The following is a 16159-nucleotide window of genomic DNA, read 5'->3' as shown; positions in this document are numbered from 1 at the left end:
TCATTTGTAGCTTGCAATGAAACACAAAAGTGATAAGAATAAACATTGAGAAGACTTGCAATTGGCAGTTAGTGAATGAAGTCAGAAAATCCAGCATCATTTTATACAAATGAAAGTATGACGAATATCAAATATATCCAACTTCTGTATCAAGGTCACCTGGATGATTTAGAAAAAGATTGGTAAGACCTCATTAATATTGCTTTGGGGAATATAAGTAATGTTTTTAACAATAGGATAAAATTATCAAATAGTAAGGGTAGAGGAAGCCTCACAGTCCTCAGCGCACATAAAGATAAAAAGAACTTGTAAGCAAAATTTTAAAATGCTCAGCTATAATCATCTTGATCATGCAATGACTCTATACTTTAGTGTTTAAAGAAAAATTGCGTTTAACTCTAAAAAAAAAAAGAAACTATCAAAGATGTTAGAGTCTTCATAAAAATATAACATTGACAGATAGATAGATAGATAGATAGATAGATAGATAGATAGATAGATAGACAGACAGGCAGATAGATAGATAGATGATAAATAGATATATAGATAGATAGACAGACAGATAGTTAGATAGATAGACAGATAGATAGACAGACAGACAGATAGATAGATAGATAGATAGATAGATAGATAGATAGATAGATAGATAGGTAGATAGATAGATAGACAGACAGATATATAGATGATAGACAGATATATAGATAGATAGACAGACAGATAGTTATATAGATAGATAGATAGATAGACAGACAGACAGACAGACAGACAGACAGATAGATAGATAGATAGATAGATAGATAGATAGATAGATAGATATACGGACAGGCAGATAGATAGGCAGACAGACAGACAGACAGATAGATAGACAAACCAATTCCCAAATTTAGTTCCATTTTAATTCCTGCATGACGGACATTTGAACGTCCATATACAGGAGGATTAAGCGGGATTCCAGGAGATTTTCGAGTTATTTTTCCTCATACAATTCACCCTCGTTTCAAGAGGCCTCTCGTATTTGTGTTAGGATTCTGCAGCATTCGATTTTTAACTGTGTCATCCCTTAAGGCTTTTTTTTTTGTCTACTTGACCATTTTCTTTATTTCAATATATATATCATCTGGGTGTATATATATATATATATATATATATATATATTTTTTTTATATATATTTAGAGTTACACACATTTACACACACACACACACACACATTTGACACATATATATATATATATATATATATATATATATATATATATATATATATATATATATATATATATATAAAAGTGTGTGTGTGTGTGTGCGCTTGTACGTATATAAACATATAGATTTCCTAGTACTGTTCGTCATACAGTTCACCCTTACACTAAAGGCCTACCAAATTTGTTTTTAAGCTTTGTACTTGAATTTTACCTCTTCCGTATCTACTATCATTTTCGCTTTCTATTTTGATTCTTCGCCTATATCTTCAGGGTGCATATATATACATATATACATACATACATATATATATATATATATATATATATATATATATATATATATATATACATACATATATAGATACGGAAGGGGTAAAAGTGGAGTACAAAGCATAAACACAAATATGATAGGCCTTTAGTGTGAGGTTGAACTGTATGACGAACAATGACCGGGAAATCTATAAATTTTATATATACACACACGCAAACACACACACACACACATATATACACACACACACACACACATATATATATATATATATATATATATATATATATATATATATATATATATATATATATATATCTACAATACGTTTCTTTTTCTCTTATGGAGGCAAATCCTTCTAGTTTCTCATAGAGTCATTAGGAGTGAAGCTGCTTGTCCCACTCCTTTTTCTTGCCCCTTCCATAGGCTGTGGTACCCACTTACAGCTGGGTCGACTGGTGCGTATCCCACCAACCGGGATCTAGCAAGTCTAGAGCTTTTCCAATTACTGGAATAGACCCTGTCACATCCATAGATTTATAGATGAGTCAGAGATGGCTCCCTAATCCTTTAAACTCTTTGAGCATCATCTGTTTCATATACCAGCTGGTCTGAAAAATCACCGGCTCTGTATCATGATCAGTTATTGCTGCAGTGTGGGGTCTGCAGTGGGAGGTTGAAACCAACATTCTTTAGAAGTTTGAATTTCAAGTCAGTGGCTCCTTTGGTGTGCTTGTTCCATGTGAATAGGTTTCATCTACCGAAATAATAAATAATAATAATAGAAGCTTTATCAGCAGCACTTTGGCTCACTCACATTGCTTCATTCACTTCTAATTTGTGATCATTTTGCTTTTCTGGTTATCATAGCTTCCATCACCTTTTGCATTGTGTCTTATGATGCCTACTAGTCAAACCCACCAGATCTATTTACTGCAATGGCGACAATGATCTTATTAACTCTTAATGTTATAAAGTTTACAATATGCTTTTCATTGAAAGCCTTGAAATCTGAAAGCAAATAACAGAGGAAATTCTACCTCCCGGGAGGGATTCGAACCCCTGCTGGTTAGATTATCGATGCCAGTGGTGTTCAACTCTTCAAACAGAGATATGTTCCGTGCTTGTCATACATTTCACTCAAACCACCCTTTCTCGGATACACTGTAACAACTTTAAAGTAATTTCCTTCATAATTCAAGGACATAAATACCCATAATCATCATCATTCTTCTCTCTCTCTCTCTCTCTCTCTCTCTCTCTCTCTCTCTCTCTCTGTAGATAATTCTGAAGCTATTATGAAGTAATAAGCAATTTCCTGTTTAATTCAATAACTACCTTTTCTTATGATTCAGGAATCCTGTACGAAAAAGGATATCCAAAGTGCCATCCAGTGCAATGTTGGTCCTCCAGTAGTATTCCAGATTCCATGACCATTAAGCCTGGAACTGTAGAATATACAATAAGTCCCTTGTATTCAGTTTTGTTTGAACAATACAGTCTCAAAACCCTGGGGGAAAAATTGCACTATCTTTCATAGTCGAGAGAGTCATGTGGTGTCCGTGAATTCGCTCCAGATTAAACATTCTCTTAGATGGTAGTAGAGTCAGTGTTTGAGTTTGACCTGAATCGTTATGCTAAATTAATATTTCCTACAAGCCTTAGGAGGGAAGGTGGCCTACTCTGTGACCTCGAGTTATTGCTTAGAAGCAGTCGTTCTGACGAGTCACAGTTTCCTAAGCAACAGCTGTGATATCCATTTACTCTTGACGCGAGAAAAGGAAATGATGATCTCATGAAAATAAAAAGTGCAAAGCTGAAAAGAAATTCAGCACGAGAAATAAAAGAAGAACTGGAGCGTATAAATAACGTAACGACGAATTCCATTAACACAGCGGAGGAACCCCCAACAAAAGAAGATCCACATTTATGCCAAGAAAGGTCTGTATTGTCGCACCAGACGAGAAAACCCTATAGTCGCCTTTAATGGCATTTCTCCATTTAAGCAAGGCCCATATTTTTCGTTCTGTTTCCGATCATTTGAAAAAAGGAAGTTTCCAGGAATATTTCTCTCGATATCAGAGGAAGCCGAGCGTTTAGCAGTTGGACTTGTGGCCGTGTTTACGCTGCTATATTTTCGAATGGCGCAGGAAATTGCTTCACGCTTTACACATCAGCTTCTAAGAATTGAGTGAGAGAGAGAGAGAGAGAGAGAGAGAGAGAGAGAGAGAGAGAGAGAGAGGGAGAGAGAGAGAGATGATGATGATGATGATGATATTGATGGGTTTTTATTCTGCTATGTACTTGAATAACGCTAGAAATTATTATACTAGAAATATCGAGAGAGAGAGAGAGAGAGAGAGAGAGAGAGAGAGAGAGAGAGAGAGATAGTAATGAGTTTTTATTTTGCTATGTCCTTGAATAATGCTAGAAATTATTTGATACTATATAGCCTACTAGTTCAGAAATATCTTGAGAGAGAGAGAGAGAGAGAGAGAGAGAGAGAGAGAGAGAGAGAGAGAGAGAGAGAGAGAGAATTTCAGTTGCATTTCGTAACTCTTCTTTTCTCCAAATCCTTCTACAAACAGACTCAGCTAAACAAACATTTCCTATGAACAAACATCCACATATACAGCCAATTCTCCCCCTTACGAAGGCAGCGAGTTAGAAAATGAAGAGGGTATGATAATGTTCGCTCCTGACAGAAACAGCTACAACCTGTTTGACTAAGTCATTTTACTTCCTGGTTACGAAATATGTCGGCATTAGGATTTGTGTCAAGTGAGAAATGATAATTGAACCGTTTGTTAACGCGCAAAGACTAATTTGTTTTCCTTTTTAGTTTTCTGTAAAAGAAAACTATTGTGCCGGCTTTGCCTGTCCGCACTTTATTCTGTCCGCCCTAAGATTTAAAAAATACTGAGTCTAGAGGGCTGCAAACTGGTATGTTGCTCATCCACCCTCCAATCATCAAACGTGCTAAATTGCAGCCCTCTAGCCTCAGTAGTTTTGATTTTACTTAAGGTTAAAGTTACCCATAATTGGGCTTCTGGCAACGATATAGGATATGCCACCACCGGTCCGTGGTTAAAGTTTCATGGGACGCGGCTCATACAGCATTATACCGAGACCACCGAAAGACAGATATATTTTCGGTGGCGTTGACTATACGCTGTAGCGGCTGTACAGAAAACTCGATTGCGGCGAAGAGACTTCGGCTCATTTTTTCCTTTTTATTTCAACTGTGAAGTAATTGAAGGAATGAATAACAGACCTCTGACTGTAATAAAGCAAGTTTTGTAATCTGGTGTTACAATCTTCTAATCGAATGTCAAAGCGACGAAAGCTTGTGTAAAAGGTGTTAAGGAATCATAGTCTAATATGATGTATGAACAGGAAAATTAGCTTCTTCTAAGACTAGTATATAACGACCTATATTTCTCTCTCTCTCTCTCTCTCTCTCTCTCGTGCAAACGTTAAACTCATCGGAACTTTATACAAGTAAGAAATGCTCCGGAGTCTCTTTGGTGCAATCGAGTTTTCTGTACAGCGTATAATCAAGGTCACCGAAAATAGATCTGTCTTTCGGTGGTCTCAGTATAATGCTTTATGAGTCTCGGCCCATGAAACTTTAACCTCGGCCCAGTGATGGCCTGTCCTATATCGTTGCCAGACGCACGATTAACCTTAAATAAAATAAAGACTACTGAGGCTAGATGGCTGCAATTTGGTGTGTTTGATGATTGTAGGGTGGATAATTAACACATCACTTTGCACCCTCTAGACTCAGTAGTTTTTCAGATCTAAGGGCGGACAGAAAAAGTGCGGACGGACAGACAAAGCCGGCACGATAGCTTTCTTTTACAGAAAACTAAACAGTGTCCATAGATACTGTAAGAAAAATTGTCGCTGGCACAACTACTACTACTGCTGGCCAGTATCATTAGCAATAGCCACTCATACTAGCACTTTGAAGAGCACTTTTAATTTTTTAAGTTTTAGTAAGTACATTTCATCATGTAATAAATGCAGTTTCTATGTCTAAGAGAGAGAGAGAGAGAGAGAGAGAGAGAGAGAGAGAGAGAGAGAGAGAGTTAAAAGCAAGTTTCATTTGACCAATATCGGAAAATTTGTGAAAAGTGTTGTTACTGAGAACAGTCGGAATAATCAGAATATCCATCTAGTTTGTTATAGACGCATCAGTTCCAGCTATAATGCCTTTAAAAACAGAGAAGTATACTTTCGTTTGTTAATCCTCTTCTGCAGTAAAAGAACTAACATTAAATAACAACTCAAATATAGAGGAGAAGAAGAAGAAGAAGAGGAATCAGAAAGACGACGAACCATAGTGAAGAAGTCTTTAGGGGTAGTCTGAGAACGACCAATTCAACTGGAATATCTGTTGTCTTGTTTGGAATAACTCTGTCACCGCCAGGCCTTGTTATCATACCCTTCTGGTCGAATGAATCGTTAATTTCGTAAGTGGAAGACTTCGGTTTGCTATGTATTCGTGCATATGTATTAATGCGTATTTGTTTGAATGTACTTTTCGTAGGTCTAGGAAGAAATGGCTTTATTGGAACTTTGGTGAGAAGTAAGTGCATGTTATCTTTCTATCTTCCCAGTCTCTCTGTCTGTTTGACTCTCTCTCTCTCTCTCTCTCTCTCTCTCTCTCTCTCTCTCTCTCTCTCTCTCTCTCTCTCTCTCTCTCTTCTGTCATTCTGTCTCTTTCCCATAATACTGAAGGCACTGGAGCGTAAAAACTATATCGTTAAATTTCCACAGTATCAGAAATACCAACATAAGTCAAGCTAGCAGCACAACAAACCAAAGCTCTCTCTTTATGGCCGCTGACACACCCGAAAATATCTCGAAGTCCCTTTTAAAAGCATCGGAAACTGAAGGGAAGAAATGTGCGCCCGGCTTAAATGGAGAAACTCCATTAATAGCGTCTATCAATGCTTAGACTTTTCTCCAGCTTTGGAACAGACCCTGTTTTCGTTCGGGCGAAGGTAGGGTCTTTGGAAATGGTTCTTCCGTCGCTTTAATGGATTTAATTGTTCCGTATCTCCGATTACTCGTTTCGTTTGAGTTTTTTTTTTTTCTAAATTTTGTTAAGTTGTTTTAGTTATTTCGTGAGAGCGGTTTAGATGTATTTGGGCGATTTTAAATTCAAAGTTGGATTGGCTCAGTTCTCATGGAAATATATATATATATATATATATATATATATATATATATATATAAATATATATATATATATATATATATATATATATATATATATATATATATATATATATATATATATATATATATATATATATATCACATGCAAGAACTGAGCAAATCCAGCTTTTAATTTAAAATCACTAAATAAATACATACATATATATATATATATATATATATATATATATATATATATATATATATATATATATATACATAGATACATACATACATACATATATATATATATATATATATATATATATAAATATTTAACTGTGTTATATTTCCAAATACCGTTGGTATCGAATTCACTATACCTTGGGAATTAAACAATTTTTGTGACTATTTGTGAACAAAAAATTCACGGATGTAATTGACGCAAATCATAACTAGGCAAGGGTAACAAACTTATCAAGGATGGTCAGTCATTGTTTATGGCTGTCTATATTACATATAAATATATATATATATATAATATATATATATATATATATATATATATATATATATATATATATATATACATATAGTCACAAAACTAAGCCACAAATATCATCTATATTTGAATTATTTATACCTTAGGAATGCCTTGCCCCCAACTGGAATTATGATAAATAAATAATTCTACGCCAGCCAATAACTGAACTACGGCCATGTCTAGAAACAGCCATAAACAATGACTGACCACCCATGGTAAGTTTGTTGCTCTTGCCTAGTTATGATTTGTGTCAATTGCACCCGTGACTTTTTTTTCACAAATAGTCACAAAAATTGTATAATTCCCAAGGTATAGTGAATTGATATCAAGGGTATTTGGAAATATAAAATAGTTAAATATATATATATATATATATATATATATATATATATATATATATATATATATATATATATATATATATATATATATATATATAGTTGTTAGTGACTATTCAACTGATGGTATCTAACTGCTAGATACTCATCCAGTTTGAATGAGGTTTTTTATAACTCTATACTAATGCACAGAACAATTTGTATGTGATAAAGTTAATATATATATATATATATATATATATATATATATAATGTATATATATGTATATATATGTATATATATGTATATATATGTATATGTATATATGTATATATATATATATATATATATATATATATATATATATATATATACATATACATATACAGTAAACTGAAGGTCTAGTTCAGTACTTGAATGGGTATATATATATATATATATATATATATATATATATATATATATATATACATATTAGTTATACAGTATATGTATATATATATATATATATATATATATATATATATATATATATATATATATATATATAGTATACATATTTATATACAGTAAACTGAAGGTCTAGTCGGTACTTGAATGGTATATATATATATATATATATATATATATATATATATATATATATATATATATATATATATATATATATACATATACATACAGTATATGTATATATATATACACATACAGTAAACTGAAAGTCTGGCCGGTACTTGGTTGGGTGACCACTAGGCAGTGCCACTCGTTGTGGGTACATATGTTACTGGGACATCCGTGTGTCAAGGTAGACGAGTATCTGCGGAAAACCTGTAAGAACTTGTCTCTCTCCATGAAAGCCTCTTGTAAAACTTAATGTATGATTAATACCCGAAGGTTACCGTAGGAGTTATTTTCGCAGGACCTCATCCCAGACGAAAGTTTTTTAAGGACCCCGACAACCCTTCGGTGCCGATTATGTCTGAACATAGAAAAAGTTCCCACCTGACGCCTGGCAACGCATGAAGGCTGACACATGATCGCTTCTGGCTTAAGTGGGTTCGGTAGGAGATGCAGCCCGGGTTCTCTTCCTTTTTGGGGCTCTGCAATGACGTCGGGGATTTTGGTTTAATCACTCGTGAGGAGGCTTCGGCCCTCGTTAGGCAGTCGAGGATTTGGTGTCGAAATATTTCGTGAGGGAGATGCGCCGGTCATAATATTGTTAAGTTCAGTTTATTAAATGTTTGGATTCGAATGTTTTTTACAAATTATTCTTCAAAGAAAATAACAATGGTAATGATGATTTTAATAATGAGGCTGATGAAAATGACGATGATGATGATGATAAAGATGATGATGAAACTACTGCTGAAACAACAACAGTGGTATTATTATTATTATTATTATTATTATTATTATTATTATTATTATTATTATTATTAGTAGTAGTAGTAGTAGTAGTAGTAGTAGTAGTAGTAGCAGCAGCAATAATAGTAGTAGTAGCAGTAATAGTAGTGGTAGTTGTTGTTATTGTCGTTGTTGTAGTAGAGGGAAAACTAGTAGCGGCAGCAATATTAACAATGACATCCAGTTCCTTTATAAGAAGTTAATATGTTTCATTGATTTATGTTAAACAATTGCTGATAACGTTTTCCTGTAGCTCAGAGGATTACGATAGCAGAAATGTACGCAGACCGTTTTATATATATATATATATATATATATATATATATATATATATATATATATATATATATATATATATATATATATATATATATATATATATATATATGTATATATATATATATATATATATATATATATATATATATATATATATATATATCATTAGTGGGCATATGATATTAGGTTCTCGAACGTAACAATTTAAATACATTTTCTTATCGCAAACTTCTGGAGCTGAAGGAAAAGTTTATCTCAGCAGTTATCTGGAATGGAGACGTATTCGGCAAATACAAATTCACTAAGTATTCCATACTGAATGAGGTAATCGCCAATGAAACATGATGAAACAATTTGGTTTGCTCGGAAAAGAAATCGAACCTATACTAACGTGAGAAGAGGATTCACTGATCTGTCTTCATTCCTTTGGCGTTAGACGATCACGACAAGGAAAATATAAAACAGCAAATTGCTGAAATGAAGTCAGTTCTGTGTATTAAAGCAGGTCTGACCTTTTGACCTCTGGCACGTACACCTGACGAATGTATACTGAAAGCCTCTATTTTATTTATTTATTTATTTGTTACATATCCATTGACAGAAATATACATCAAATGAGGTGCATTAGCATGCTAACTGAAGGCCTCTATAGTTGAGTAACATCACGCTAACCGACCCAAGCAAGCAATTAAAGAAACATATGGCCGCCACTGTTGGGTCTTGGTTTAGGAAGTATCGTTTAATAAATCGGATATTCAAGGTTTCCTTTCTGTATATGAAGAGCCCAGCTGTTGGCTTAAATACATACTCACCACGTAATGCATTTGCTTACTCTGAATCACAGTCGTTTTAATAACATAAACACGATGCATACAATTAAATTGTTTAATAACTGAACTGCAGTGCACATTTATCAAAGACATTATGCGCAGATACTCTGGGATGTGGCTGAAATATGTACCCTTTCATCTCTCTGGATTTATTGCATAGATAATCATAACCAACTAATGGGGTCGTTAGTTTTGTAATATGTTAATAATTCTCACAGTTATATGATAAAGTCACTGCAGTTATACAGCCCTTAGCTGTATAACTTTTTCTGCCGAGAGTGAAGGTTTTGGATAAGGAAATTAACTTTTTTTTTTTATATAAGTAAGCGTTAGTGCAAGTTAACATCTGGAAAATACCGAAGACTGACAGAGTGAGAGGAGGTTTAACAGCCTCCTTATAACTAGCTGGAGTCAGTTCAGTGTCCCATTATATTCAGTGCATCAGTTTTTTTTATCTTTAGGATTACGTTTGATCTTCAAGATATAGAGGTCTACCCTGTTGGCAAAGAGTGGAACATATGTAAGTTTATGCTTTACCGCCAAGGAGAGAGAGAGAGAGAGAGAGAGAGAGAGAGAGAGAGAGAGAGAGAGAGAGAAGAAGTAGGAAGGTATCTTAACATGAATGAAAAGAGTTTGTATAATACTGAAGAAATCCATAATCGCGTTATCCAGTCAAGGGCACAGAAAAATAGACAGACAGGCTCATTTATCTAGTTCTTCAGAAGTTTCTTATCAAATGTCATAAAACAACAGTGCACATCTGCTGAATCAAATAAATGGGAGAATAAAAGAAAAACACGAGTACTTTGTAAAGGTAAACATCGGAGTTGGGCGTGGCTCCCATGTCTTTTGTTATCGGGTATTCATGTTACACCTGGTGTTCGTTGCTAGCACGCGACATTTTGGAAGGCTCTGAGAGAGAGAGAGAGAGAGAGAGAGAGAGAGACGGGCAAAACGAAGGAAAGAGAGGTACCCAAGATAATCAACAGAACTTAATTTTATTACTTTTTATTTCTTATTACAGTTGGAATTCCGAATGCATTCAGATTCGGAATTATAATTGCTTTTACTCACGGTATGATACGTAAGCTTTATATTCTTTTATTGCCGGAAATATATTAATTTCCTGGCTAATGTTACTTGGAGAATGAAGTATACAACATTTGTATATTTATTTAGACAGTCTTTTCCTATTTGACATCCTTCTCCCCACCCCTCCTTTCTTTCCTTCTGGCTTTGGTGTTAGCTGTCGCCTCCTTCGTCACCAACTGTCTTTCCATTGATTATGAATTTATGTCGGTAAATGCGCAATATTGAACTGTTCACCTCCTCTGGCAAGTGGATATTGCCATTTCATGCGTCATTCCGCTTAAAAGGCAGATATTTGCAGCGAACATGAACAGCTATGCCTTTGAGAAAATAGAATTTATAGAAATGTATAAAAGAACACTGGCTACCAGTCTCTCTCACTCTCTTGCACATGCGTGTAATTAAACGATGCCCTTTGGGAACTCAGCTGCAAAAGGTGACCGGAAGTTATATTTTCCTGGTCTCGCCTTTGTTTTCTACCATTTTCCTCTTGTTTGTTAAACTTATGCTAATTAGAAGTGCATATACCTGCTTCGAGTAGTCATTTTTTGCTTCTAATGTAAATATGATTGATTTTTATTAATATTATTACTTGCATTCGTTTAATCACCAATTACTTTGACAAAACGAATACAATATGTTTTTGAACCCTCAAACGCAAACATAACTCTCCAGAAGGAGAGAGAGAGAGAGAGAGAGAGAGAGAGAGAGAGAGAGAGAGAGAGAGAGAGAGAGAGATACCACCTTCCATTCTGCTCACAAATAACATTTCCCGAAGACCACGACGCTTTCCAGACTCGATTTTGCCGCAGTTCCAGGCGAGTGACGTCAGCCCCGGGAATGGAATGACATTATAACGAATCCCATTGTTTGTTATCTCGTATGAACGAGGCTTCACGGCCCGAGTAATCCGCGAGACTTCTCCTGCAAAGGTGTCGGACGTCTTCATTTCGGTTTTGATGTCGCAGTTAACGAAGAAGCTTCGATTATCCTGATTTGGATGAAGATAGAAAAAGTTTTATTTACGAACTTTAATTCTTGATAGGTACGTCTTTCATTCAATTTGTCTTGAGGGAAAAAAGTCAATGAGAATGATCTTTTGAAAACAACAATGATGATCCAATTTACATTTTAGTACCATATTTAATTTCAAATTACGTTTCTGGCGAAAAACTACAGCAATAAAATGATTTTCAAGGCAAATGGCTTGTTCACTAGAGTCATGAGACAGAAAAGTAGCAGAACTTAATAGACATCAAATTCCACATTTAAGGATCACGTGACCTCCTTATTATGTGCTACTCCAGCTTACCGTATGATGTCAATCGGGTCTCTTCTTTTCCTATAACATCGCTCATCGCCTGTCTTCATAGACAAGAGAGACAATTTTCAGTAAATATCTATGCTCTGTGTAATAAAGCTACCAGAGGTTACTATGTCTTCCCAAATGGCCCTATTATATCAAATGTAATTTACGTTATTCGAAGTGACAAAAATCGTCTGATGTTAAATAGAATCCAGTGGGATGACTTAAGCCTTTATAGCGCAATAATTTGTAAGGTGTTTCACCCTCAAGGGAAGTGACCTACGTATGCAATGGTATTTTTTCCCATAGTGTAATGTTGCATCGAGATCACGGATAACGTTATTAATATCATACACTCAAAATAAATGAGGATTTTCATGAAACGCTAAAAATCTCGCAGCATAGTGATCATTCACGAGCCCAGATAACACAACGACACGATGCAATTACTTACACAGAACGTATTTATACAAATACAGCGACCCGTACTGATTCGAAGACAAAGGGTACCGAAAATATTCCAGAATATGCATAAAACCTAGAGAGAGCGAGAGAGAGAGAGAGAGAGAGAGAGAGAGAGAGAAATAACATCTGCTGGGATAGGATCAACACCCATCAGTTCGATACTGACGAAGGGCTGACTCGATCTAAAAGATCGTCTGATCTTCAAAGGAGCTGGTGCTCCCATCTCAGTGCTCGAAGGACGCCCTCAAAGGAAGTATGGCCAAAGGTTTCTACGCTCAAAGGCATCTGGGCTTTGTGAAAAGACACGGCTACACAGAGTAAAAAGGCCTCTTTTTGAGGGTCAAGCTGCTAGTTATATTCGACTCAGTGGCGGGGACTGGACGGATGGGCACTCTTCGTTAAAATCCAATGTACCAAATCTGGTGATCTTAACAGTAAATGAGGTACATGGTGGTGAGCCGACAATTGTTATTATGTTCACAATCAAAATTGAAAAGGTAATGCGGCTGACAACCTCATTCCAATAGACTATCTCGGCGTCAGTGGCTGCTGGTAGTTTGGACGACAGATAATCCAAAGTCAATCAATTCAACTGACTTTCTGAGAACCGGAGTACTAATTCCTAAAATACTCTCTGAATAAACAGAGATGTATTATATATATATATATATATATATATATAGTATATATATATATATATATATATATATGTGTGTAGGTGTGTGTGTGTGTATAATACACACACACACACACACACACACATATATATATATATATATATATATATATATATATATATATATATATATATATATATATATATATATATATATATGAATATATATAATCAACAGAAATACTAATGCTTCTTTATGACAGCAATACTACGATAAGCTACATCGGACGGAAGAGGAAAGATCCGGCCAGTTTTTAATGAGCTAACGCTCTTTTCATTCATCTAGAGCAGCGTTTCTTAACCTGGGGTGATAGCACTCCCCGGGGGTGCTGAAATCAATTTCAGGGGGTGCTGGGGAAGGTCACATATGTGGCGGTAACACGATGCCACGATATGAGAAACTAGTCGCACATAAGCAACAGCAAAAATCTCATTGATGAGCATTTTTTATTGAGTTTGCTCATGATCTTTCCTTTATTTTCTGATTGTTTTTGCCAATGCTATTGCCATAATTACTGTTTTTGTTTTGGAGAATGAACCAAATATATTATCAAGACTGATGTACTGCACTTGTCTTTACTTTATCCTTGTAGTTACTAGGTGTTAATCAATGGTAGGGGGTGCTGGACTGCTTAGGCCTGACCAAAAGGGGTGCTGAGGTCGAAAAAGGTTAAGAAACGCTGATCTAGAGGGTGTGTAGTGTACAATACCATTGTTGCAAAGCATAGCATCCTGTGATATACATCAGTGCACTAGGATATATCTTTGTAGTTCTGTTTTGACAGTCACCAGTTGCTACTGGTACAAAATAAAAAATATAAAATAACATACAAGTAGAATCCATTGGTATTTAAATGCTATACAAATACAGGGAACATCCATACACAAACAGTCAATGAAAACAAGAACAACCAGCTTTGTTATATCATATCTGAATGATGAGCAAATTCTTCCTTTGAAGCGTAGACTGAAGAGATAGCTCTCTGCTTGCTACCGCCATCTACCGACCGATCGACAAACTGTTCAAGGACTCTGTACTTCCAGTTGTCGTCAATCTGTCGTTGGAAGAACGCAGAACAGCAGAGAAATTGTTCAGCTGCTTCGTTTTAGAGGTGGTGAAGTGTTCTAGTATATCGTCTGTTAATGGGTCGTCGTGATCACCTTATTTCATTGGTAGGTATCGTAAATCTTTATTCTTTTTTTCTACTTACTGCATTAGCGGAATTGATTAGTTGTGGCATATCAAACGTTTTGTGAAATGGGTGTTTGGTAAGTTTAGTCTTTACAGGCTTTCTTAACTGTCGACTTTTCTTTTTAGTTTAATTACGTAGTATAATTAGTTTTTTTTAAGTTCCCATGATTGATCATGTACTTTTTTCCAGGTTTTGGAGGTCCTTTGGCTTGAAGTTAATTTCTCCAGCACCAGAAGCAGCCGAGATGTCCCACTGAACTCTGAAGACAAAGTGGGGTAACTATTTTTCTCTTTAGACTAAAGGGGAATTTTTCTTATTTTAGTATACTTAAAACCTATGTAAGCCAGACCTCCCCATTCAGGGGCGGCGCCCTGAAGGAGGGATCCTTTCTTGATGTCTATATGTTAAGGAGGCGGCTTGCACCAAAAAAAAAAAAAAAGTAGGTGTCGAGGAGGCTTGCACCAAAAAAAAAAACTCACATTGGCTAGTTGATATTTGAGTATCTTATTTCCACATTTAAAAAAGTACTTGTGGCCTATTGTCATGTAAAAGTTAAATGAAATCTATTTAAAACCTAGGTTTAAATTGAGGTTTAACTTGCCGAACGCCGCCTTTGTGTTCATGAGACATAAAAATTTAATTTAATTTTTAAATTCTTGGCTACTTAAGTTTTCTAGGTAAGGTAAATTTTAATGCCCAGATCTTGCCTAACAGTTGCTTTTCTTGGCAGGTTCTGCTGGTGTAAATTGCAGATGCGATGATTTATTCCGGAGTTCGAGGGGAATAGTGAAAGTTCAACGCTTGGATGAAAGGAAAGTTCTGATCGTCTTACCCCGAGCTGAAAGTTGGTAATGGGTTCCAAATCGGTTAAATGCTTTTAATTTGTAAGTGTTGAAATATTGGGTTTGTAACTTTCGATAATAAATTTTGTGAGCACATTTTCTTTTCATTCGAATCTGTTGAAATAGTACATTTTTGTTTAAATTTGAATTTTGTTGGTAAAATGGGTTAATGCTGACATGAAAGGCAGTGGTAAGTCTGTGGAAAATCCTGATCAAGGCATAAGTTGAGAGGGTTATTGGTAAAATGGGTTAATGCTGACATGAAAGGCAGTGGTAAGTCTGTGGAAAATCCTGATCAAGGCATAAGTTGAGAGGGTTATTGGTAAAATGGGTTAATGCTGACATGAAAGGCAGTGGTAAGTCTGTGGAAAATCCTGATCAAGGCATAAGTTGAGAGGGTTGTTGGTAAAATGGGTTAATGCTGACATGAAAGGCAGTGGTAAGTCTGTGGAAAATCCTGATCAAGGCATAAGTTGAGAGGGTTCCTGAGCCTTAAGTTCTTTGACACTTATCGTCCTAAATTTCGCCAGTCCTGTAACAACTGACCATTGGATTACACTTTATATCTCC

The 16159-nt window shown here is 35.3% G+C and overlaps 1 long non-coding RNA gene across 1 annotated transcript; it reads left to right on the top strand.

Moving 5' to 3' along the window:
- Positions 1-14607: 14607 nt before the first annotated feature.
- LOC136851159 (uncharacterized) lies at positions 14608-15779 on the top strand. Its single transcript, XR_010856793.1, has 3 exons — positions 14608-14727; positions 14937-15022; positions 15478-15779. It is a non-coding gene; the product is annotated as an uncharacterized lncRNA (long non-coding RNA).
- Positions 15780-16159: the final 380 nt, after the last annotated feature.

This window comes from Macrobrachium rosenbergii, chromosome 23 (assembly GCF_040412425.1).
Source record: "Macrobrachium rosenbergii isolate ZJJX-2024 chromosome 23, ASM4041242v1, whole genome shotgun sequence".
NCBI lineage: Eukaryota > Metazoa > Arthropoda > Malacostraca > Decapoda > Palaemonidae > Macrobrachium > Macrobrachium rosenbergii.
Note: the sequence above shows the minus strand (reverse complement) of the source record. Positions and strands in the feature narration are given on the sequence as shown.